Here is a 25010-nt window from a genome sequence, read left to right as displayed (position 1 = left end):
TTATGTATTTTTAATTTATAAAGGCATCTTTTAAAAAATGCTAATACCTAGTTTGGGGTTGAAAATAATTTTATGGAAGAAAGTCTTCATTTTTATCCCCTATTTTTATTAATTGGAGATAAAACTTACTAGAATTAATTGTTATGACTATTGACCACCTTCTCTTAATTTTTGCTTATAGAAAAATAAGCAATGAAATACATGAGATCGATAATATTCAACATGCCACTTATTTACTAATCAGTCAAAAACATGAGGGATTACTGTACTTATATTAGGCTAAGATATATAGCACAATGAAAGTTTGTAGTGTATTCTCAATTGCATGTAGAATTAGCAGAACAATGAAAGCAATACACAGATGCCCCTTGATAAAAATGGAACCGCTCATGGATGTCAGCAGTAATTTTGCATAGACATTAAGGAAAACCATATTAACTGTATGAATGACAAATATATCAAAACCCTGGAACGAGTGTTTTAAAAGTTTTCCCCTAGAGATTTTAGTCTAGATTAGAAAATCAAAGAATTGTAAAAGTCAAGTTACAAAAGAAATTAACAAGGAAAATAGGAGTTGGTAGTCAGAGAAATTTGCTTAAAATTGAGATTTTTATTTATTTATTTTTTAAAGATCTTATTTCTTTATTTGCCAGAGCGAGAGAGCACAAGCAGATGGAGCATCAGAGGGAGAGGGAGAGGGTCCTGGGATCATGACTTGAGCCAAAGGCAGACACTTAACAGACTGAGCCACCTACGTGCCCCTAAACTTGAGATTTTGGAGTCAATTGTATAATCAAGGGAGTGAGCAGATGAGAATGGCTGAAGTATAAAGTCATTGGAATAGATGGTTCCTTCTTCTTCAAAACTTCCTCAACCCTTTCTCTTGTTTAATTTGTAGTTATCCTTCAGCAAGTGCCAGGTCTTGTTCATTTCTCACCTAGACAGGTGAGAGCAAAAATATCCACATTTCTTTCCCCTGGTTTAGTCTCTAAACTCTTATTTATCATCCATACTTCTTCCACAGAAATACATACTTTAAGGAATTGTTCCATTTTATCTAAGTTTTCAAATATGTAGGATAGAGTTTATTCACAGTGTTCTTTCAATATCCCTTTAATCCATGGGATCAGTAGTGATGACCACTCTTTCATTCCTGATGTTGGTAATTTGTATACTCTTTTTTTTTTTTTCACCTGTGTTAGCCTGGCTAGAGGATTATCAATTTTATTGATTTTTCAAAGAATCAGTTTTCTATTTCATTGATTTTCATTTTTGTTTTCTTTTTTTAATAATTCCACTGCTTTCTGCACATTGGGCCAATCTTCCTGATGAAAATTAATGGATAAAGTATTTAAAAAATATTAAAAGTATTGACTAGCTAACAAAATAGTAAGGAAGTCCCAGGACAAACCTGAAGGGATTGTAGGAACCCAGAAAGATAAGAGAAACAAGAAGGGGCTTTTGCCCTAAATTTTTGCTAATAAAGGTAATTTCAACTTTGGTTTTTATGGTTCTCCAGATAAGAGGGACAGGAATGAAAACCCAGGGCCCAGCAAATGTGTGTGTGGGGATATCTAAGAGGAGACTCTCCCCACATTGAACTGTGACTGGAAGGACCTGGAACCACATCTAAAGAACCAATATGAACCATAGGAAAATTGGCCCTGAGTGGATTTTCAGTCCTTATTAACATTATGTATGCAACCCCAAAACAAAAGAAAAAAACTTGAACTATGCATTTCATTCAAAATGGTGAATGTTCCAAGTGAGAGTGAGAAAAGTGTGCATTCTGCTGTCATTTGATGAAATAGTCTATATATGTCAATTAGATTGAGTTATGTTACTGCTTAAGTAAATTATATATTATTAATTTTCTGCCTGCCTGACCTCTATCAGTTACTTAAAGATGGGTGTTGAAGTTTCCAACTATAATTATAGATCTGGTTATTTCTGGTTTTAGTTCTATTCATTTTATCTTTACATATTTAGACAAACTGTTTTAAGTGCATGCATGCTAAGGATTGTTATGTATCCTTGGAGAATTTATCACAATGTAATGCTCCTCTTTATTCTTGATAACTTTCCTTATTCTAAAGTCTGTATAGTCTGAAATTAATATAATTACTCCCATTCTCTTCTGTAGTGTTAGAGTAGTGTTCGAATGGTACAACATTCTCTTTTTACTTTGTTTGTTTCGTTTTTTTTTTTTTAAATTATAGTTGACACAATGGTACATTAGTTTCAGGTATACAACCCAGTGACTCTGCAAGTCTACACATTATGCCATGCTCACAGATATAGCTACCATCTGTCACCATACAATAGTATTACAATGCTGTTGCTATATTCCCTATGCTGTACCTTTTATTCCCATGAATTATTTATTCCATAACTGGAAGCCTGTATCTCCCATTCCTCTTCACCCATTTTGCCCAATCCCCCACCCTTCCCTCTGGCAACCATCAGTTTGTTCTCTGTATTTATTCCATCCCTTTACTTTTAAATTCTTTGTGTCTTTATACTTAAAGTAAGTTTCTTGTTGGTAAAGTATAATTGTTTTTTATCTACTCTAATGATATATATTTTTTAATTAATGTACATAGATCACTAACATTTAAGAGTTTTTGAATTAATATCTACCATGTTCATAAAGTTTTTCTAGTCTTCACAATTACTCTGTTTCTTTTTTTCTCTTTTTTTTGCATTCTTTGGTTTTAATTGAACATTTTATATAGTTAGATTTTCTCTCCTCTCAGCATATCAATTATGCTTTTTGAAATGTTTTTAGTAATTGCCATAGATTTTGATATATCTATGATGTATCTATGTCTTTTGATATAGACTTTAATTTAGATTTTATATGTGTGTAATATACATATAATTAATCTAAATGCATTTTCAGTTAACACTATAACACTGTAAATGTAATGTTAGTACCTTTTAACAGAATATTAATTCTCCTTCCTGTCCCTTATGACATTGATGTCATTCATTTAATAAATCTGTACCCTACAATTATCTAATACACTGTTACTATTATTGCTTTGAACAGTTACTGGTTAGATCAAGTAAGAATAAGAAAAATAAAATATTTAACTTTATTCCTTCTCTGATGATCTTTTCTATATGGTAGATTCAAGTGTATGAGCTATATTATTTTATTTTGTCCTAAATAAATTTTTAAGCTTTTTTTTTTTTCACAGCAGATTTGCTGGCAATAAACTCTGTTTTTGTTTGGAAAAGTTTTTATTTATCTTTCTATTTTTAAGAATAATTTCACTAGATGTAAGTATAGAATTCTAGTTTGGTGGGAAGATTTTTTGGTTTCTCAACACTAAATATTTCACTGTGCTCTTGTTGATTTTGAATTCTGACAAGAAGTCCACTATAATTGTTATCCTCTTTCCTCTATAGGTAAAGTTTTTTTGTTTTGTTTTCTGACTTAGTCAAGATTTTCTTTCTGTGTTTTGCTTAGTGCAATTAAAATGTGATATGCCTAGGTGTAGATTTTTGGGTATTTATCTTGCTTGGTGTCTCTAAGCTTACTGGAACTAGGGTCTGATGTCTGAAAATAATTCTGGAATATTCTCACTATCATTACTTCAAATATTTTTTCTGAGCCATTTGTTCTTTCTTTTCCTTCTGGAATTCCAATTATGCATATATACACGCTTTGAAATTGTCCAACAGTTCTTGGATATTCTCTATTTTTTTCCACTTTCCTCCCTCTTTTCACTTCAGCTTAGGAAGTTTCTATTGGCAAGTTTCTATTGACATTTTTTTTTAAGATTTATTTATGTATTTGAGAGAGAAAGACAGAGAGAGAGAGAGAGAAAGTAAGAGAGAATGCACCCATGTGTGCATGAGTCAGGGGAGGGCCAGAGGGAGAGAATCTTCAAGCAGACTCCCAGCTGAGAATAGAGCCTCACACGGAGCTTGATCCCATGACCCATGAGATCATGACCTGAGCTGAAACCAAAAGTCAGATGCTCAGCTGACTGAACCACCCAGAAATCCCTCTATTGACATGTCTTTATTGATTCCTTCCTCCACTATGTCTAGTCTACTGATATATCCATTAAAGGATTCTTTTCTTTTACAGTGTTTTTTAAAATCATTATTTCTAGCATTTCCTTTTGATTATTCTTAGTTTCTCTCTTTTTACATCACTTTTGTTTTTGAATGTTGTTGACTTTTTCTATTAGAGGCTTTAACATATTAATCATAGTTATTTTAAACTCTTTGATCATTCTAAAACACCTGTCATCTGAGTCTGATTCTGATGCTTGTTTTGTCTCTTCAGACTATTTTTTTTCTTTCTTTTTAGCATGTTCTGTACTTTTTTGTGGAAACACAGACATAATGTATTGGGTAATAGAAATTGAAATAAAAGCCCTTTAGCATGAGGTTTTTGTATTAAGACTTGGCTCAAAGTTGGTTGTGTTTAATGTTTGCAGTAGCTGTAGATATCAGAAGTTTCAGTTTCCTCTAGTCTTTTTCTCTTTGTCTCTCCTGTGGTCTTTTTTTTTTTTTCCCCAAGAATTCTTTTTTAAATGGAGTCTGAGTCTTACACATCTTTCATCTCTAACCCAATTACTATCCTGGATTCCTGTTGATGTGATGGTAATGTATGCATTCTATAATCTTCTGATTAAATTATAGTCCCTTAATGGTCGTACGTATCTGGGCTGTGGCTTCTCAAGTATCTCAAGGCTCCCTTCACCTGCTTGGGTGAGGCAGGAAGGCCAGAAATAGCTGGGGTTGGGGAATTTCCCTCCCACATAGGAGAAATACAGCTCTGGTAAAGCTTTTCCTTTGAAGAGTAGGGCTTTATCACTACGAAGGCCCTTGTCTATTTCAAAATTATTCTTTTTGCCCTCCCTTTTCCCAGAACCAAAGGAGAAGTTTTCTTGGCTCATCTCTCTGAAATCAGGAGGTAAAACCCAAGTAAGTTTTGGGGCCTCCTTAGATTGTGGCACTGAAGAGTTTCTCACACTTGCACTAACACAAATGAAGCCTCCAGAAGTTCTCAAAATTACCATCTAAGTTTTTGGAAAGTTAATGGCCTAATGACTTGTTCCTGGTAAGCATATTTCAATTGCATTTTCTGTATTCTCTCTCTCCAGTTTTTAAGGTGCCACTTTATACTGCAATCTCAAATCTCTGGTAAGTCCATAAAAGTCATTGATTTACAGTTTGTCCATTTGATTGTTTGTTTGTTTGAAGGATGACAGAGAAGACTTTCAAGGTGTTTATGTATCAGAGTTGAAACCAGAATTGGTTGCAATAAATATGTCTAGATACAAATTCCATAATTTTAATGCATCTATTTAAAATTCTTCAAAAACTCCCCATTATGTATAGTGTACATATAAAAGTCCTTAATATATTATGTACCTATTTAAGATTTGAGCCTTGTTTACCTCTCCAACTAATGTTTTTCACCCATAAAGGGCCACTTACACCCTGACCTAACATAAAATTTACAGTTCCATAAATGGTCCATACTATCTCATGCCTGCATGATTAGATTATATACCATCCTTTTTTCTTCAAACACTTCCACAGTCTTTTCACTTGCCTACTTTAAATGCATCTTTTAACTCCAATAATATATTTCAAAGCCTCTAAACTTCCTTGATCTTCAGGTTTTTTCTCTATTATTTGTTCCCAGAGCATTTTGTGAATATTTGCATTGCAGCATTCATTTTCCTACTGTAGTTGACGAGTTAATCTCTCTGTTCATGTCAGAGAATAAGAATCTTGAGGGGAGGCATTCCTAACTTTTAATCTCTGTGCCAGAGTAGTAGCTGAGTTAGAGCTAATGTGCCAAGAATATATTTTAAGTGAACCAACTGGGAAAGAGCTGCATTTAATTTGGTTATGGAGTTGAAGATTAATAATTAAAGAGCAGGGATTTTGGCTTTTATTCCAAAGTCCAGAAAAGTATAAAGTACATAGTCCTTTCCTCAAAATATGTATTGACATATATAAAAATATACTTTGTTTATTCTGATTGATAAGGCTTGTTTAATCTGGAAAAATAAGTGAAAATCGAAGATTACAATCTTGACATATCAAAGTTAGTGAAGATATTTAGGTAGTTTTTTTTCATATCATGGTTCAGCATGACTTGTAAAAAAAGTCTTAAAAACTCAAAGAAACAATATTTTCTCAGTGTTTTTTCTTAATTACTTTAGCCTTTTTAGCAGTTTCCCATTTCTCTACATTGATTAAAGTGGTTTCAGAAATAAATTTTTTAATAATTTGCAGTGTGCATATTAATATTATTTGTCATAGAAAGATTACTCTTTTTTTTTTCTCTTAGAGCAGAGCAAGTGACTGTGCATAGATTCCTGTAATCCATGTTTTTTATTCAATGGTCTAAATGTAAAGTCCTTCAGGGAGTGTAGTGAATGCCCATGCCTTTTCTGAGTTGGGGATTTTGCATTTGAATTACTGAGTCAGCTAGAAGATGTGTTGAATCAAATTGAACACGATTACTTTCCATTGACTATGTATCAACATATGCTCTTACAAACCATTTATTCTAGCAAGGACCGCAATCAATTATATATGGAAGAAAAGTTTCTTATACATTTATTTGAGATGTTTTGGATACTAATCATGGAGTAGTTTAGCTATTGTGTTGGAATGACTCCAGCAGTGTAACAAGGACCTTATTGTCATTGCTATAAAAGGATATTCTCTTTGGGATGCTGTTTATACAGACAGTTGGAATTCATTTATAAATCAGGAGTAAGTTTAAAAAGTCTATTTATATAGATAATATGTTACTACATTTGGTATCACATAAGGTATTAGTCTTTTAATTTTTATAAAATCACCACCAATAAGGAAACATATTCTTTCATGCATATGCATCCACCTTACACTCAGAATTAACCCCAAACCAAGTTTCTGTTTGACATTTCATTCATCTATCTCCCTTTACACCTTGCCTCCTTTGCTAAGCTGCTATTTTACCACTCCTCCCTTTTTCTTGTCTCTTCAGAAAATGACAACTGTTAGATCATGCTCTCATGTTGCTCCTTCAAGGTTCTTTGTTAGAGCATTTTTGAAAATGGGGACCTGCTCAGAAAGATGTATTTGTTTGATTTTCATCAATACTCTTATTATTTACACTTAGAGGTCCTTTTTTTCCTTCCTCTCAGACATTCTAAGGTAGTATTTCAAAGGTTATTTTGTGAATTTGCTTAACTAATCCATGCACTTAATTTATGAGTGGTTTTCAACACTGGGTAAACATTAAAATTATCTGTAGAGATTTGAAAAGTAATTATGTTTAGACCCTATTCTATAAATAGATTTTAATTAGTCTAATGTGTTAAAGAAGCATCCAGTTTTTTAAAAAAACTAATCAGGTGTATTATAGAGAGAATAATTTGTACCCCTACCCACATCCCATCCCTTCCCCACACAAATTCATATGTTGAAATCTAATTCCCAGTGTGATGATATTTGGAGGTGGGCACATTTAAGAGGTGATTATTAGATCATGATGGTAGAGCCCTTATAAATGAGACTCCTAAACCAATAAAAGGGACCCTAGAAAGCTCCTTTGTCCTTTCCACCATGTGAAGATGCAGCAAAAAGACAGCCAACTGTGAATCAGGAAGCAGGTCCTCACTAGACACTGAATCTGCTAGTGCCTTATCTTGGAAACTTCAAAACTGTGAGAAATAAGTTTCTGTTGTTTATAAGCTAACCAGTCTATGGTGTCCTACTGTAGCATCTTGAATGGGCTAAGATGAGGTGATTCTAATGTATAGACAAAGTTAAGAATCACTTAACTAATATAACATGTCAGACAAAGGCACCCAGTTTGGTCCTTTTTTTTTTTAATTAATAAGATACCATTTAAAATATGCCTTATAAAATAATATCTAAGGAATTACTATTTTATTTTGCTATTAGAAGTTTGGGCCATGATAGAATGGCTGATATTTTACATGGTTTCCTGTGTTAAATAAAAATAAGACCTGAACAAAATATATAAAACAATTGTTTTTGGGCATAGACCATGGATTCACCCTGGGTTTCTCACTTAGGACATTTCTCAAACATACCAGTGCAGGAAAATAAAGACCAAAGAGAGAATGACAATTTTGCTGGGCAATGGAAACAGAGATGATAATTCAGGACTACTAAAGCAACTGGAATTTGGGGAACAGGTATTAGAGAGGAACATTGCAAATGAGTGCAGAAATTGCATCAAAATATTCCTTGGATCCTTGGAAAATTCCTAAGCTGTACATGTACAGGACAAGAAGAGCTGCTGGAAAGCTGAGAATGAAATGGAGGTTTTAGAGGTCACAGTGTTGGGGTAACACTAGAGTTCTGATCCAGGCAGAAGTTTGGTAACTATTCTAGATTTTAGTCAATATCTCAGAAAGTCCAAACCTCAAGAAAGGATCACATGCTACCTAGATAGAACTAAATTAGATTCACCTGAAGTAAGTCTGAAAAATGTGTTAGCACAGATATGGAGGTAAGCTTCATGGCTTAGAGAGACAGAGAGCATATATAGCAGAAGTGAGCATACAATATGTAAGAAAGGATTCATTAGAATACCTGCAAATATTTCTTCAGATGAACCACCACAGATATAAAGAAATTTACCTAAGTGTACATAATTAGAAAAGTCTATCATCTATCTATCTATCTATCTATCTATCTATCTATCTATCTATCTATCATCTATCATCTACCTAATCTATCATCTGTGTGAGTGTACATGTTTATACATGCATACATAGACATATAGAAATATACAGAGAGAAAGAATTTTCCATCTACTTCATGTGATAGTCAAAACCTGATCAGACAAAATTAACAATGGAAAGTTGATTTATAAATTTAAATTACAATTCTTATGTGTGATGAATGACCTAAGAGAATATATATTTTATCCAAGAATAAATTCAGTGAATTCATTTTACCAACAATAATTCCTTAAGTAATTGAAAAAATTAAATAAGAAAGTATACTCAGGGCACCTGGGTGGCTCAGTTGGTTAAGTGACTGCCTTTGGCTCAGGTCATGATCCTGGGGTCCTGGGATCGTCTCCCACATCGGGCTCCCCTACTCTGCAGGGAGCCTACTTCTCCTTCTGCCTTTGCCTGCCACCCCCCCACCCCGCTTGTGCTCTCTCTCTCTCTTCCAAATAAATAAATAAAATATTTTTTAAAAATAAATAAAAATTAAAAAAGTATACTCAGCCATCAAATTCCACATTAATAAGTTTTTCCACATAGGTCCATTTTACATTTTAAGTTTATCAAAGATAAGAATGAAGAAAATGGCTACCTTAGGGTGCTCAGTGGGAACTCTGCCTCTCCTTCTCTATCTGCTTCTCCCCCAGCTCATGCTCTCTCTTGCTCTCTCTCTCTCTTTCAAGTAAATAAATAAATTCTTTAAAAAATAAAATAAAAACTGAATGTACTGTAAGTCACGCATTTGACGTATACATATATTTGTGTAGAGACCTCCCTGGCTACCATCTTTTCATATATGGTTAGAGTCAAACCTACACTGTCTACTTAAATCTGTATGTAAAAAATGGGAGCAAATAAAAATCCTGCCTTTCTATTATTAATGCCACTGTCAGATTTTAAGATGATCATATGGTTATAACTAGTATCTTCCTTTATGACCTTTATTCATCATTTACTTTTAATAAAGTAACAAAGTGTATCCCAGTGATTGAGCTGCAGCTTCTAGAAATAGTCATACATTCTTTTTATTTTTATTTATTATTTATTTATTTATTTATTTTTGAGAGGGAGACAGAGAGAGGGCGGGGTTGGGAGACAGAGGGAGAGAGAATCTTTTTTCTTTTTTTTTTTAATTTTATTATGTTATGTTGGGAGAGAGAATCTTAAGCAGGCCTCACACCCAGCTGGAGAGATCTACTTCGGGCTCAATCTCACAACCCTGACCTGAGTCAAAATCAAGAGTTGAACACTTAACCAAATGAGCCACCAGGCACCAGTAATATATTCTTTTCTGCAACTTTTTAAGCTTTTCTTCAGCAGACTGATATGCTGGGTCTATTTCCCATCTATATGGCCTAGCTGTGCCCAAGATGTACACCTCCATCTCTGGAGTTACAGGTCTGTGTTCACGTAGTCCTTTATTTCCTGCAAATGTGGACAAGAGTCAAACTGTCTAATTTGAACATTAGACTCATATTTTCCCATTACAAAATATTTATTAAGTTGTACTCAATACTATACCCAATTAATTGTAAATGTAGAAGTAAACAAACTATGCTAGATTCTTGAATTCTGCTGGGGAGGAATAGGTAGGGAGATAGGTAGTCCATTCCTACTTAAAGACTGGGATGGGTAGAAAATGGAGTTAATCACCATTCTTAACTTTTCTAAGTGTACATTATCAAGATAAATTTCTTTATACCTTACATGAGAATGGGCATGGCTTTATTTTAAAATAACATGAGTTCTGGCTAGTGGTTGTTGTGATATATAGTCAGTGTATGAATTGTTAGATCTATTACTGTGGGCTACTTCTCTGCCTCTCAGTTTTGTGGTTTAAGTTTTATTTTTTAGAAATTTGGCCTATTTTTTGGCTATAATTTAATGCTTTGATATATTTTTCAAAAGACTTTTTCCACAAGCCTGGCTCCTCTTCCTTAGCTTTATATCTGTATCTTAACATAGTTTATTGCACAAGTTGCCTAATTATGGATCTTAACATAATTTTTAAGTATCTACTTGTACTCTTCACAGGCTAATTGGCTTTGGGCAGATTACATAACTTTGGTGAAAATATCTTTTTGTCTGTCAAATGGTGGGACTGGATAAGAAAGCTAGGAAGTTTTTCCAGTTCTAGAGTTCAGTGATTCTGTTTTCTTCTCATTTTTGGCCAGGCCAGACTCTCTCTCTCTCTCTCTCTCTTTTTTTTTTTAAGATTTCTACATGAATACACATCTGTCTCATTAATCATTTAAATTGCTCTTCACTGGATTTGCTCCAGTATCTCTGCATTATTTTGCCTGAGGTGTCTGAGGTTGGTTGCAGAATTGTACATATGCTTGTTGATTTCTAGGAGAATGAGCTCCTAAATTGAATCAGAGGTAACACAAAATAAATATTTTGATGGGAATTGTCACTATAAGCTTGGTACTGATGTTTTCTCCTTACTAAAATTATGGCTTCATTAGCATTTTCTCTTTCTTAAGTTTTTCTCTACCATTTAGATTTAGGTTCTATGAAGCCTAAATAAATATAAGATCTTCCCATCATTTCTATCTATATAACATGAACTTTACTTCCTCACAAGATAAATCAATTTTTAAAAATCCATCACAAGGAGTAAAACTTTTGCCAAAAATTTTCTTCCAATATAAAGAAATTTGCCCTTTTATTATTTTTATTATTCATGTTTTTAATCCATGGAAAATGGGTTATGTTCTGCTTATTTTAAATTAATTTAAAATTAAACACACAGTTTATTGGCTACATAGAATTAACTTGATCAGGAAGCAAGACAAGTTTTTTTTTCTCTTTTTAAGAATTAAACACAAAATATATGAGAGAGGAAAATTACTTAAAGGGATCAACCGCTTATTAAAAAGTGGAAATTGATATTAACATAAGATATTAAAGTAGGGCTGAAAGCAAGCCAGAAGAGAGTGGCATGATATACTCAAAGTGCTATTCTTCTGTAGCCAGGAGTATTCTATCCAGCAAGGCTATCATTCAGAATAGGAGACATAAAGAGTTTAGTACACAAACAAAAACTAAAGGAGTTCATGACCACTACACCAGTCCTGCAAGAAGTATTAAGGGAACTCTTTGAGTGCAAAAGAGAGACCAACAGTGACAAAGCCAAGAAAGGATCAGAGAAATCTCCAGAAACAAAGACAGAACAAGTAATAAAATGGCACTAAATACATATCTATCAATAATTACTTTGAAAATAAATAATGCTAAATGCTCCAGTGAAAAGACATGGGGTGTCAAAATGGATTAAAAAAAGACCCATTTATATACAGCAAGTAACCCCTTTTAGACCTAAAGACACCTACAGATTGAAAGTGAGGGGATGGAGCAACATTTATCACACAAATGGATATCAGAAGAAAGCTGGAATAGCAATACTTGTATCAGCAAACTAGATTCTAAAACAAGATTGTAACCAAAGACCAAAAAAAGACACTATCTCATAATAAAGGGAACAATCCAACAAGAAGATATACCAATTCTAAATATTTATGCACCCAAAATGGGAGAACCCAAGTATATAAAACAATTAATAAGAACTAATTGAAAATAATACAATAATAGCAGGGGACTTTAACACCCCATTTACAGCACTGGACGGGTCATGTAAATAGAAAATCAACAAGGAAACAATGGCTTTGAATGACACACTAGACCAGATGGATTTAACAGATATATTCAGAACATCCCATCCTAAAACAGCAGAATACACCTGTTCTTTCCCTTCCTTTTCTTTTTTTTTTTTTAAGATTTTACTTATTTATTTGTCAGAGAGACAGCGAGAACAAGCAAAAGCAGGGGGAGCATCAGGCAGAGGGAGAGGGAGAAGCAGACTCCCCACTAAGCAAGGAGCCCGATGCAATGCACAGTACTCAATCCCAGGACCCTGGGATCATGACCTGAGCTGAAGGCAGACACTTAACCAATTAAGGCACCGAGGCATCCCTACACCTTCTTTTCAAGTGCACATAGGACATTCTTCAAAATAGACCACGTATTAGGTCATAAATCAGGCCTCAACAAATACAAAAAGATTGAAATCATACCATGCATCTTTTCTGACCACAAAGCTACGAAACCAGACGTCAACTATAAGAAAAAATTTGGAAAGACCATGAATACATAGAAGCTAAACAACATGCTACCAAACAATGAATGAGTCAACCAGAAAATCCAAGACGAAATAAAAAAATACATGGAAACAAATGAAAATGGAAACACAATGGTCCAAAACCTTTCAGATGGAGCAAAAGTGGTCCTAAGAAGGCAGTATATAGCAATCAGGCAAGAAAAATCTCACACGAACAACCTAACCTTACAGCTAAAGCAGCTAGAAAAAGAACAACAAATCCTAATGCCAGCAAAAGGAAGAAAATATTAAAGATTAGAGCAGAAATAAATGATATAGAAACTAAAAAAACCCAACAGAACATCAATGAAAACAGGAGCTGGTTCTTTGTAAAAAAAAATAATAATAAAATTGATAAACCTCTAGCTAGACTTACCAAAAAGAAAAGAAAAAGGACCCAAAAAATAACATCACAAATGAAAGAGGAGCAATAACAACCAACATCACAGAAATACAAACAATTATAAGAGAATATGATGAAAAACTATATGCCAACAAGTTGGACAACCTGGAAGAAATGGATAAATTCCTAGAAATATATAAACTACCAAAACTGAAACAAGAAGTAATAGAAAACTTGAGCAGACTGATAACCAGCACAGAAATTGAAGCAGTAACCAAAAATCTCCCCCCCGAAAAGAAGTCCAGGATCAGATGCCTTTATAGGCAAATTCTACCAAACATTTAAAGAAGAGTTAATACTGATTCTTCTCAAACTCTTCTAAAAATTAGAAAAGGAAAGGAAACTTCCAAATTCATTCTATGAGGCCATCATTATCCTGATACCTAAACCAAAGACTCCTCTAAAAAAAGAGAACTACAGGCCAATATCCCTCATGAACATGGATGTAAATGGAAATTGGAAATCATGAAAATTATACATTGGTTATAATAAACATGGGATCCATTTGATAAGAACTGCAAGTACATAGAATTAAAGAAAAATATTTCATGAAGATTGGGTAAGGCCATGTGATGTTTCCCACAATTACAAAATTACTAAACATCAAGATTATAGTCAAAGAAGAGGCAAAAATTTAATATTTCTAGACTTCATTGAAATTCTGGATTTGATCCCATACACCATTCTTAGAATATCTCTCTGAAGCTCATATGTAAATACTAAACCACAGAAAGTATGAATTTAGCAATGCCATTCTTTAGGGTTTATTGAAATTTTTGTGGTCCTGGAGATGTTACCATACTTCAGGTAACTAGATTATTGGCCAAAATATATCTCAAACTTAACATATTAACACTAAACTCCTATTATTCACCAGAACATCCCTATTTCCTCTTTTACCTAAATGGTCACAGTCTTCTTTACCTCAGTAAATGAAAACTCTATACTCTAAATGCTCAGGCCAAAACCTTGGTATCATACTCCTCCTTATGTTTTTATCACATTCCCTCATCTGCCCCCTCAGAAAATCCTGTTGGCTCTACCTTCAAATTACATCCTGTGTTCACCTGCTTCTCACATCTACCATTAACTTTCACACATACAATCAATACCTATCTAGTCTAGATTATAGCAATCTACTCTAACTAGTCTGTCTACATATAACTTTGACCTCCTTCCTCCCCAGTAGATGTGAATAAAAATTCATTCTAATATATATAACAACCCCTTGTGGCAGGTGATAAATGAAAATACAGAGTTTAATTAAGTCAGACTGGGAAAGACAAATAATATATGATTTCATTAATCTGTGGAAATCTAAACAAACAAATGAATAAACAAGCAAACAAAAAGCAGGAGCACTTACAAATACAGAGAACAAACTGATGGTTACCAGAGGGAAGAAGAGGCTGGGAAGATGAGCAAAATAGATGAAGGGGAGTGGGAGATACAGGCTTCCAGTTATGAAATGAACAAGTCACAGGGGTGAAAGATAGAGCATAGGGAATAGTCAATAATATTGTGATAGCATTGTGTGGTGACAGATGGTAGCTACACTTGTGGTGAGCACAGCATAACGTATAGTGATGTTGAATCACTATGTTGATGTTGTATGTTGTATACTAGGAACTAATGTAACACTGTGTGTCAACTATATGCAAATAAAGAGAAAGTTAGAAAAACAATAAAATAAAATAAAATAAATAACTAGTAAGTGGTCAAACCACATAGTTTACATGCAGAGCATGAACTCTTTATCATTACTCTGTATAGTTCTATAAAAAGATAAATATATCAATTCAGTCAACTCAATAAACCCTAACAGAGCAACTGCTATGAATATTTGGCAGAGTGTGATTGGATACTGAAAGCTATATAAGGCAGGTGGGAAGAATCAGGGACCTAATTTTAGACCAGATTAATGATTTGGAAAATATAATATATAAGAATGTTAAAGGAAGCATTCTAGTTGCTGAACACCATATGATCTCTGATCTCACTTAATTTAAGCTGACAAGTTGGATCACACAAAGCCATCACTATACCAGATCTTTTAGGAACAAAGAGAAATGATTGGAAATTCTGTTCACACAGTTGTGAACTATGGAGAACATTAAATGAGCTGAGGCAATTTAATCAAAAGAAAAGTGGGTTAATATCTCAGGTCATAACTTATCACACATTTTGGAAACTGGTTGAAAAACCATGCTGCAAATTCTTGGCACAGCCAGAGAGGATGACAGGTGTAGAAAGGAGCTATTGTAAAGCATGACATGTAAGTAGCTGGGGGTCGATCAAAGACAGGCCAGATAAAAGCCGTGTAGATAGCTGGTTTAGGTGTTAGTCAAGGTCAGGCTGGAGTCTGAGAAGATGGCTCATATCATGCCACAAATGCCAGAGTTCAGATTTCAAGGTAGCCAGAGCAGTATTCAAGCCCGGCACAGAATTACAGAGCTAACTCCCTAAGAGAAAATATGTGCTAAATTAATCAGAAACATTTATTTTATGAGAAGTAAGGTTGTCACACCCTCTCCCTCACCACCCAGAGAGATGTTTACTGAATAGCTAATCAAACCACATGATTTTCTAGCATTAAAGAACTACATGGAAAAAAATGTAAATGTTATGAGATAGCTTTTCCATTAAAAATTTCAGAGTTGATCAACATACACAGAATCCAAAACAATCAAAATGAAACTTGATAGAAAGAAGCAATATTAGAATTAGGGGGAAAAAAGTACAAAATTTTAAAAAGAGCAACTAATTGGTGAAATTAGGATAAACACAATATTGAAGGATACATGGGCATCTAATCATGGTTATTTTGGAAAAGGACTATCCAGAGAAAGGAAAGAAAAAGCACAGCAGAGAAAAAAGTATAGGGCATATTTGGTAAATTTGAGAAACTCCTCTCATATTTTAAGTAGATGAGACAATAATTTCTTTTAGAAGCTTTGTTTATTTCTATACAGAGCCCATTTGGAATCTAGTCTATCTTTGAATTCACTTCAATCTCAGAACTTGTATTGGACTGAGAAGAAGAGTATTTGTCATGACAAGCCAATGGTTCTAAATAAGCCACACCACTGGCCAAGAAGGGTAAATTTGAGCACCTCAGTGAGAACCCAAAGGACTTGTGTTCTGTGCAAATTCTATCACGCAACATAGATAGAAGGGGATTAAGGATTTGACAATGTAAATATGGAGTAGATAACATATCTTTTCCATTGCTGTAGAATGAACTAATTAGATTCTAGAAGCTTCTGCATCTGAGACATTTCTTTGATGTCTTTAATCCAGCAGAGGCTTTGAGTTTCCCACCTATGTTTGAAGCCTGCCTGATCATTATTATCTTCAACTTCAGTATCTTCTATACTGCCATACTCCATTATATTCATTTTTTAGGAACCACCAAATTTTTATGATGCTGTGGTGGTATCTTGGCCATCATAGGATGATGCCTGCATCTACAGTGTTAGTTCCTTGAGTGTACTTGAAACCATACTACTTCACAGCCAAAGACTGACACGTAGGATGCTTAATGGGGCAGTGTTTTGACCTAGTGAGTTTATTACAGAAGTAGTGAAAGCAAGATTTTGAAATGAAAACCCCATAAAGGGTTACTTGCTCTTCCTTTTCCAATATTCTTTCTTATTTACACCTGCACATGATTCTAAAATGTTTGATAATTTAAGTAGTTGTAAAAAATACCACTCATTTAGTGTCTATGTAATACTTATGTGGCAGGTAGTTTATCAACTAATTTACATAAATTTGCTGCTGTGATTTGAAATTTCTAAACCAGAATTGTTATCATTTAGAGTGATTCTAGAAGATTTCACAAAATGAATCTCAATATTTGCTGAGAGGAAAATAAACATGCAGTTCAGTTGTTATCTCCCCTATGGACATTATTTTTGAGCTTTTACAAATGAATAATGGCATCCCTCAGATATAGGAATAAATATATTTCTACCGCTGTAATAATCATTTTACCACTAAAATGAAAAAAATGATTTTGCTTCAAAACAAAGTTAATAGGAATTAAGTAAATATTCATGAGTATTCATCTTCTTTTTTTAAGATTTTATTTAATTATTTGACAGAGAGAGAGAGAGAGCACAAGCAGGGGGAGTGGGAGAGGGAGAAGTAGATGCCCTGCCAAGCAGGGATCCCAATGCAGGGCTTGATACCAGGACCCTGGGATCATGGCCCCAGGATGAAGGCAGACATTTAACTGACTGAGCCACCCAGGCGCCCCATGAGTATTCATCTTCTAGTTAATAAGGCTTCCTCTTTTCAGTTGTGAGTTTTTGTTTTTTGTTTTTTTTTTTCTGGAGTGTCTTAAAGGTTGACTTATAAACAGTTTCATTGTTTTATTAATTGTGGGCTTTTGTACATTCCAATTTTAAGCCAGCTGTACAGCTGTAACATTGCTTGGTATTTCATGTTTTTAAAGTGTTTGATTCATGTAATTTTAGAATTTCATCTTTATTTTCATGGTTCCTGTTTGTTTTTAACAGCCTTCCTCTATCTTCCACACTGAGCCACTCTGTAATCCAGTTTCTGGATTTGACTCGAGCTTCTTAACCAGTGCTCTCAATAACTCAGCCCATTCTTTCAACACTCTTACTTTCTCTAAGATAAATGAATAGATGTTATTTTTAATCCAGATCGTTCTACTTTTCTTTGCATTGCCGGTGAATTTTTCTCTACATGACGGTTTCAACTGAAATGTGTTCTTGTAAAAGGGTACAATTTGTAGTCAGTATAAAAATTATCTTTTGCTTTCCACTCCATCCTTTACTCTTTTCCTAAAATGCAACTTATTTCAAATTTCAACACTTTTGTATACTTTTGCTAAACAATGGTAGGAAAGAGTATGTGCTTCATACTCTTTTTAGGTCTCACTCATAATTTTATAGAAAGAATCAAATTACAATTTAAGAAGAAACTGTCACCCAAAGATGACAAGAAAACTATTCTTTTTTTTTAAGATTTTATTTTTTTATTTTAAAGAGAGAGAGAGAGCCAGCAGGGGGAGGAGCCGAGGGAGAGTAACAAACAGACTCTGAGCTGAGCACAGAGCCCAACACAGGGCTTAATCCCATGACCATGAGATCATTACCCAAGCCAAAACCAAGAGTCAGACAATCAATTGACTGAGCCACCCAGGCTCCCCTATAAGAAAACTATTCTGTCATTTTAATAATTATATGATGACATTCCAATCTTTGGAGATTGTGAAATATGTGCAATTTTACTGGAAAGTCTGCCACTATTCCTATATATTTAAGTATGAATGTATACATGATTGCCCAGAGAAATATGAATTCACACCCACATTTTATAGAAAGTGGCTTATGTACTTGATAGGAAGACCCAATGCTAAGACCTATAACTGTGAATACCTCATGTGGAGAATCATATATATCCCTTAAAACACAGGAATAGGGAAAATTTGCAGGTCAATATAAAGAATATGATATAACGTTGGGTAAATAAATGCCCTATGTATTTGTGTATATCTGTATAAATATAGAATCTATTTGGAAAGATAAATTCTGAGTTATTGTGTTTTGCTTTTGAGTAAACTTGGGATAAATGTAATCACATTTATCTTAGGGTAAAACATAGGCCTATCTGTGTTGCTTAAATCTATTGCCATAAATATGTTTCTTTTGACATTTGAAAAAAGATATAGAATATTATTAAAAACTCATAATGATTATTTATGTATTTCACACTGATCTCATTTGTTATGATGTTCCTGGTTATTCTGTATTAAGAATTCTAAAATCTCAGTGGTCTTTTCATTGGGGTGCCTGGGTGGCTCAGTTTGCGAAGCATCAGACTTGATTTCAGCTCAGGGCATAATGTTAGGGTCATGAGATCAAGCCCCGTGTGGGATCTGCATTCAGTATAGAGTCTGCTTGAGATTCTCTCTCCCTCAGGACGCCTGGGTGGCTCAGTCGGTTAAGTATCTGCCTTTGCCTCAGGTCATGATCCCAGAGTCCTGGGATCTAGTCCCACATCTGGCTCCTTGCTCAGCAGGGAGCCTGCTTCTCCCTCTGCTTGCCACTTGCCCTGCTGTGCTCTCTCTCCTCTGACAAATAAATAAAATCTTAAAAGAAAAAAAAAAGATTCTCCCTCTCCCTCTGCCCTCCTCTTACTTGTACTCTCTCTCTTTCAAATAAACAAATCTTTTAAAAAAATAAAAAAAATCTCAGTGGTCTTCAAAACCAAAAGAATGTCCCTTTCCCACACTATGTGTCTGCTATACATTTTCCAGGGTGATGGAATGGGTTGGGGCTGCTGAATATACAATTTTCTAAGCAGAGGACAAAGGAATAATAGCAAATACAGATTTTGTTTCTTAAAATTTCTGACAAGAAGTGGCACACATGGGGCGCCTGGGTGGCTCACGTTGGTTAAGCTCAGGTCATGATCTCAGGGTCCTGGGATTGAGCCCCTTATCGGGCTCCCTACTCACTGGGGAGTCTGCTTCTCCCTCTTTCTCTGCTGCTTTCTCGCTCGTGCCCTCTCTCTCTCAAATAAATGAATAAAATCTTTAAAAAGAAAAGTGACACACATCACTTCTGCTCATATTTCATTAAAACACGTTATTTTTTCACACCTGAGTTAAACACAGTCGAGATGAATAATCATCCTCTGGGGCAGGACTGTGGCTATGGACGTGGAAGTGGGTCCTTTTCTGTATTGATTGCTTCTTACTCTCTCAAATAAAATGGCTGCTTCTCAAAGGCAGCAAATAGCAGTAGATACTTTTAGCACCCACTCCCAAACAAAACTTAGTGATTAATTTATTAAATGGGCTCACAGTGTGATTTAGAGTTATTGCATATGTTTATGTACATAGTATGTATGGCACACTATATCTTTACCATAAGTCCATGTAGAAGTTCCATTTGCCAACAACTTATTTAGCCAATTAAGAAAAGGTTCTGCTTTAAGACTTTGATATTTTGGTGTTGTTTAAAATATGTTCATTTAGTCCTAAATTATAACCATTGTTATATAAGAAAAGACATCAAAATATACTTTCATTTAGGTAAAATCAGAATGTGCTGAGAACACATCCACCACTCTTTTTTTTTTTTAAAGATTTTTTATTTATTTGAGAGAGAGAGAGAGAATGAGAGAGAGCACATGAGAGGGGGGAGGGTCAGAGGGAGAAGCAGACCCCCTGCCCAGCAGGGAGCCCGATGCAGGACTCGATCCAGGGACTCCAGGATCATGACCTGAGCCGAAGGCAGTCGCTTAACCAACTGAGCCACCCAGGCGCCCACATCCACCACTCTTAATCACATCTTGGATATTGAGGAATGTGGACAAAAGCAAGAGATATATTTTACCCTGAGTAAAGCATACCCAAATTTATGGGTAATTTGTGATATTGTTCCCTAATTTAACATTTCCCCTTTATGGATAATTTTATTCCTCTCAGTATATTAGACAGCATGATGAGTTTTAAAATGTAATGCTTCAAAATTTCGAAGGACCATTTTATAACCTATCCTAATACTTATCGAGCACCGACACATGAGAAAGTCCGAATTTTTCTATAGTAAAGCTGCCATAATATTGAGGAGCAGCGTATGCACAGTAAAAACAACTACTAAGATGCAAAAATCTAACTCTGTAACCTAGCAATATTTATGTGCTTTTAATAAATTGTTAGTCTGTGCAGATAGAAATTTCTATTCATTAATGCCTTAATTAGTTTTTTCTAAGCTTAATACATAAAAACTTTTATTGAAATAAAGGTTAGAATGATACTTCCTTTTATTTTCTCCTGCTAAATAAAGTGATTGCTGTAGCCGAGGAAATTTTTAGACACCTAGTGATAGACAAACATGGAGGGATATATTTAGAACTGCCTGTAAATAGGTCACACATGATATGATGGCCCAATAAATAGGGAAAATGTACTATTAAATAAAAGAGCATACATTCAAAAGCATATTATTATAAGTAAGGAATAAAGCACAGTTTACCAACACTTTTCTAGAAGATGATGATCAGAATGAACATTTGTAGGGAAGAGACAACCTGTGCTATTTTTACATGTTTTGTCAAAGGATGGTAGACTGTGAACTTTGGGGACCCATAGCTAAGTTCATCTCTCATTACGTAAACCTATGCATTTAACTGAGGAATGCATAGGAAATAAACCCTACAGGTGAACTCTAATACTGAGGTGAGACAAAGAGAGGAATAATACACTTAAAGAGTTTTTCTTATATGTTCAATAACTCTCTTGAGTGCCTCATGTGCCAGACTTTGGCCAAAGGGTACGACAGTGATCACACAGACACGTGGCCTGTCATGGAATGTACATTCTGGTGGGTTAACATTTACATAAAAAAAATGTAGCCCCCTAAAGGTAGTATTTGAAGTAAAAAATAAAGTCTCATGGTTTCCAAATGTAATACAAAATAATAGGATAATGGAGGAATGTTATTTTTACTATTTTTTGTTATTCACAAGATTGAAGAGATGGAGGAGAATCAACTGGATTAAAAAAAGGTCAGATTCTTTCAATATGTATTACATTGATGGTAGGAATGCAAAATGGCACAGTTATGTTAGAAAGCCATTTGGATCTTTCTTGTATAATTAATCATCAATTTAACACATGACCCAGCAATTCTATTCCTGGGTATCTACCCTAAAGGACGAAACTTCTATCCCAATAAAAACTTGTAAGCAAATGTTTGTAGTAGCATTATTCAAAATACTTCCAAACTGGAAACAATCCAAATACCTATCACCTGGAATTTAAAAAATAAAATACAAAATATTCAATATACACTCTTCAACAATAGAGAGGAAGAAACTATTGATAGTTGCTACAACAAAGATGAACCTCAAGACATTATGCTAAGTGAAAGAACCCAAGCACAAAAGACTTCATATTATATGATTCCATTTATTGGAAATGTCCAAAAAAAGTAAATCTATAAGAAAATCTATAAAGAAAAGTAGATTAGTGGTTGCCAGTACTGAGGATGGGAATGGGCATTGATAGCAAAAGGTCATGAGGGATACTTTGGGTTGATAGGAAGATTTTAAAACTGTATTGTAATGATGGTAGCACAAGTCTTTAAATTTACTCAAAAGTTATTGATTTTTTCCACTTAAAATGGGTGAATTTTATAATATGTAGGTTACACCTTATACTTTAATAAATTTGTTTAAAAAAGGAAGTAGGAACAAAAAGTAAATCTATTTTTTAATTACATAATGTAATTGCCATAATATAGGATATTAAATATTTTCAAATATAAAGGTCTATAAAAAACAATCTTACATTTAAATATATCATTGGTATAAAACACAAATAATAAAGTAAATAGCAAGTGGAAAATTCTGATGGCCACAGAATTTGATGATAATTGTTTAAATATTTATCTGGATATTAAATGCTATATGTTGCATTTAATTTATAAGATTTAATACCGTTTTTTTTTAAATTAGTGGCCAAACACAGATTTATTACAGCAATTAATTTTCTTTTTCTCCTAGCTCTTATATATCCTTTAGTTGTTGTAAGAAGTTAGGTCAATAATACTAAACAAGAAAGGAAATATCAAGAAGCACCAAACTTCAAGTTCATGATGATAACACATTGACTTGAATAACAGTTGAGGATATGTTGCTACCTGTGTTAATAAATTAAAATTGTTGTCAAAATGCTTTGCTTTTATATTTTGCATACCTAGAAAATATCACAAACTGTGAGTCTTTCGAAGTCGTTCAATTTAACTCACTCTTTTAGTTTATACTAGTAGTATGAAGACCCAATCTAGTGGTCATTCAAGGTAGTAATTACACTGCTTACAATACTCATCACATAGAATATTTATTTACTTATCTACTAGGTGCCAATTAGAAAGCTCAGTGCTTTATATGAAATTATTCACTTAACTCTCATAACATCTTTGGGAGTTAAATGACAAGATCAGAAAAATGAGGATCAAATATCTTAAGTAATTTGCTCTGGTCCCACAGTTAGGAAATCCAAATTTAAATATTCAAAATCCAAGTGTGTTGATTCTAAAACCTGAATTTCTAAATAACAGATTTAATGACATACCTACTTCTTGTTGAAATCAGTATTCCTCTGAATTAGTTAAGGTCTAAAATAGTCAACATCCCCATTTTATAAAAAGAGAAGCTAAGGTAGATAAGCACTGGAGTGTTTGTGCCATATTTGTGTTATAGCTGATTCGTACAAAAGAATAAATGTGATATCTGGGCATATTATGAAGCATAATGATAAAGTCAATGGCAAAATAAACTTAATTAAGAAGTAAAAAACTAATAACAGCTGAAGTTATCACCCATGTGCTTCTCTCTCACCTCCACCTCTGTATCTTTCTCTTACCGATTAAAATATCTACACTTATATGTAACTACATTGCTTAGTTCTTATGACTGAACTTTATTAAAATGTCACAAGAGAGTAGGTATTCTGCAATTTCTTTTTTATTTTTATTTTTTTAAAGAATTTATTTATTTATTTGAGAGAGAGAGAGCATGAGCAGGGGGAAGGGTAGAGGGAGAGGGAGAAGCAGACTCCCCGCTGGGCAGGGAACCAATTGTGGGATTTGATCCCAGGACCCTGGATTCATGACCTGAGCCAAAGGCAAACGCTTAACCAACTGAGCCACCCAGGTACCTTGCAATTTCTTTTTTAAATTGAACTGTCCATTTCAGAGTATATCAAAGTTGTTACCTATAACTCTATTTTTTCACCATTTAAAAATATTTTATTGTTAGAATAAACCACATTTGATATATCCATTTTCCCATCACTGGATATCTGAGATGCTCCCAGCTTTTGCTATTATAAAAATGCTGCTTAAAATATATTTACTGGTTCCTATATTCAAGAGTGTCTCTATATTCCTAGAAGTGAACTACAGGTTGAAGGATAAGCACATTCAGTTTCACAAGATGATACCAAATTGTTTTCCATAGTGCTTACATAAATTTACATTACCACCAGCAGTGTGTAAGAATACCATTTGCTTATTCTCTTTACAAAAGTCTGTATTCTTCAGACTGCCGTCCCTCCCATATATGGTGGTTTTCTTTATGATTTCAATCTACATTATAATGAGGTTGAACATATTTTCATAGATTTAGTCTCTATTTCTATTCCCTCTTCTGTTAAATAATTGGTCATATTTTATCTATTTTTCTTTTGGGGTATTTTCTTCATATTGATATTTGATTTACTTATAAAATCTGAATATCTATTATATTAGTTAAATATTTTCTTCTTTGTAGCTTGAGGCTTTACTTTCTTTATTAATACTTTCTTAGCAAAGTATTTTTTATTTATTTTTTAAAAGATTTATTTATTTGTGAGAGAGCATATGCACACAAGCAGAGGGAGGCGCAGAGGGAGAGGGAGAGAGAGAATCCTCAAGCAGACTCCCTGTTGAGTGTGAAGCTCACCAAAGGGCTGGAGTCTAGGACCCTGAGATCATGACCTGAGCTGAAAGAGAGTTGACTGCTCAACCAACTGAACCACCCAGTTGCCCCAAGCATTTTAAAAATTAAATTTAATAATATTTTCTTCTATGATTTTCCACTTTTATAGATTGTTTAGAAAATCTCTCATTACTATAGATGATATGTCTTGTATTATTTTCTTAAGAATTTTAAACAACTCTAA

The sequence above is a fragment of the Leptonychotes weddellii genome, chromosome 9, assembly GCF_054177405.1.
Source record: "Leptonychotes weddellii isolate Sample4059 chromosome 9, ASM5417740v2, whole genome shotgun sequence".
NCBI classification, from domain to species: Eukaryota; Metazoa; Chordata; class Mammalia; order Carnivora; family Phocidae; genus Leptonychotes; species Leptonychotes weddellii.
Note: the sequence above shows the minus strand (reverse complement) of the source record.